Source organism: Hyaena hyaena, unplaced genomic scaffold, assembly GCF_003009895.1.
Source record: "Hyaena hyaena isolate Hyena2069 unplaced genomic scaffold, ASM300989v1 scaffold_759, whole genome shotgun sequence".
Lineage (NCBI taxonomy): Eukaryota > Metazoa > Chordata > Mammalia > Carnivora > Hyaenidae > Hyaena > Hyaena hyaena.
The window spans coordinates 300,493-303,513 of record NW_024081389.1 but is presented as its reverse complement, the minus strand read 5'-3'; the positions used below and the strand labels follow the sequence as shown (position 1 = coordinate 303,513).

The window sequence follows — 3,021 nt, the reverse complement described above, 5'->3', positions numbered from 1 at the left end:
TTTCTGTATTATGCTTAACTGAGGTTAAGTGGAGGTGTGGATGAGGGTGAGCCCTTCAGTCAGGCCACAGAACTACAATGCTTTATAGCAGCTATCAATAACTTTCACTCACTATCACAGCCAGTGAAACCATGACTTCAGCTCAAGCTTTGTTAATCCCATAGATACGTCATTCATGTCTAGCCATCTGGTCTTGCTACTGCCTTTAGGTACCTGATTGCCTTACACCTTAGCACCACTGCTGCTGTCACCACTGCTCCCTCCAGAGCTGTTACCGATTAGTCCCACCACAAGAGTGACTGCAGCTGGTGAGTCAGTGACACCACCAGCAGTTCCTGGGTCTGTTTGACATGAAACAGTGCTCCTTGCCCTAGCTGCCTACTATACCACTGTAATATAGCTCTTCACACATTCACCTGGGCAAAGACCGTATGGTGAGAAATCTTATCTGCTTTTATATTCTCTGAGAATGTGTCCCAGCAAAGTTGTCTGAGTTCCATTCAGCTCTTTGATGTTGTATATGCAAATAACTACATTCTCCCACATTTTCTTGGTACCCTTCCTCATCCTATCTGTGGCTGAGTTGGGGGGAGTTCTGGTATCAGCCACCCAGCCAAACTAAAATCAATACTACCTTTCTCTCTTTGACCCACTCTGTCTGGCTCTCTGTTTCAGTCTTCTTTTATTATTAAATTTCTCTCAAGGTCCCTATTTCCTTTCCTGAAAAGGTCACCATTAGAGTTACAACCATCTATTTGGTATGTGAGTATACCCTGGAACCTAATTGGTGTCCAGATCTAAGTCTTTTATTGTGTCCCATGAGATCTCCTATCCCAATATAAATTAGTGAATGCAACTGGTGTGGGGTATAGGGAGTGGCATCTGAGCCCTTTATCCTGACCATCCAAGACATGTGTAATCACTCTCTGTGAGAAACTACTTTAAAAGTCTTCTGAATTCCCTGGAAAAGATCAAAGAGTTTTAAAATTGACCATTACTATGCTTGGCTATTCAACAGAGTTCTGGTTGATGCATGGGTAGAAGTTAACTACATGAGGCTAGGCCAAAAAACACCCAAAGGTACTAGAGGAAAAAATGCAGGGTACTTTTTCAAAGAAGCAAAAACAACAAAACAAAAACAACCCATAATGGAGAGACTATTCAATCAAAAGAAATGGATACAGAATTAATACATATGTCAGAATTAACAGTGGACATTGAAATGGTTATTATAACTATTTAATATATTCAAAGGTTAATTAGAAATAGGAAAAGCTAAGTAGAAATGTGAACAAGATTCAAACAAAACTTCTATAGGTGAAAACCATAATATCAGATATAAAAATTATACTGAATGAGATTATAGAAGATTAAATATTGAAAAGGGGAAGATTGAAAGATTAATGACCTTGAACACATAGCAACTGAACTTACCCAATTAAACCAAGATAGCAAATTCAAAATGAACAGTGAGCTGGGGGAGGGGTTCAAGTGCCCTAATACACATGCATTTAAGTTTTTCAAAAAAGGAATAAATATTAGAAGAAATAGTAACTAATTTTCCCCAATTTTGAGGGAAACTGTAAACCCACAGATCCAAGAAGCTCAATGAATCTCAAGCACAAGAAACAGAAAGGAAACTATACTAAGACACATCATTGTCAAATAGCTCAATACCAGTACTTAATAGCCAATTTTAATTCCAACAGAAGGGAAAAGACACATTATATGAAGAGAATCTAGAAATAATGACAGAAATTCTCTAACTGAAAACAATACAAGAGAAAGTGAAGTAGTATCTTTATAAGACTAAAGTGGTATGAATCGTATGTAAAACAAAACAAAACATGATAGTAGCATAGAGGCTTGAGGGTAGAAACAGAATTCTACTCCTGTAAGGATCTTACACTGTATGGACAGATGCATAACACCACTTGAAGATAATCTATGATGAGTTAAAATTGTATGCTATACAGGTGCCTGGGTAGCTCAGTAGGTTAAGTGTCTGACTTTGGCTCAGGTCATGACATCACATGACCTCGCCATTGGCAGGTTCAGCTCATGTCCAGCTCTGTGCTGACAGTTCAGAGCCTGATTCAGATTCTGCATCTTCCTCTCTCTGTCTCTGCCACTCCCCCACTCATGCTCTGTCTCTGTCTCTGTCTCTCTCTCTCAAAGACAGATAAACATTTTAAAAATATCTTGTTTACATAAAATTGTACACTATAAATTCTAAAACAACTACTAGGATAACAAAGCAAAAAAAAACTGTTATAGGTAATAATCTCAAAAAAAGGAGATAAGGTAAATTTTTAAATACTGAATTATTAAGACTAAACTTTCAGGGATCATTTCTATAGTTTGTTAATACTGAATTATTCCTGAAGAGAACAATAATAGAAAAATAAGAACAAATAGAATAAAAAACAGACACCAAAATGGTAGATTTGTACCTAGCCTTACCAATAATCATATTAAATATACTCTGAACACCCTGAACAAAAGGCAGACAACGTCAGATTTTTTTTTTGAAGTACATAGATATGCCATTAGTTTCAGAGGTACATCAGAGTAAATGGATATTTTTATATATTATAAAATGATCCCTGTGATAAGTCTAGTTACCATTTGCTACCATACAAAGTCATTATAGCATGATTGACTATATTCACAATGCTGTACATCATATCTCCATGACTCATTTTATAGTTGAAAGTTTGTATGTCATAATCCCCTTTACATATTTTATCTCTTCTGACTTTTCCTATTCTGTGAACCAACAGGGTTTTGGGTTTTGGTTTTTTTTTTTTTTTTTTTCTCTATCTATGAGTCTGTTCCTCTTTCCTTTGTTACTTGTGTTTTTCTTTATTATTATTCTACATCTAAGTGAAATCATATGGTGTTTATCTTTCTCTTTGGGCCCTCTTTGTTTTTTCTTGATGTGTCTGACTAGAGATTTATCAATTTTGTTTACCTTTTCGGAGAATGATATTTTAGGCTCACTGATCTTTTCCATTGATC

The 3,021-nt window shown here is 36.1% G+C and overlaps 1 pseudogene; it reads left to right on the top strand.

Annotated features, from left to right (window-relative positions):
- Positions 1-2,329: 2,329 nt before the first annotated feature.
- On the top strand, positions 2,330-2,406 carry LOC120221132 (annotated as a pseudogene).
- The last annotated feature ends 615 nt before the right edge of the window (positions 2,407-3,021 follow it).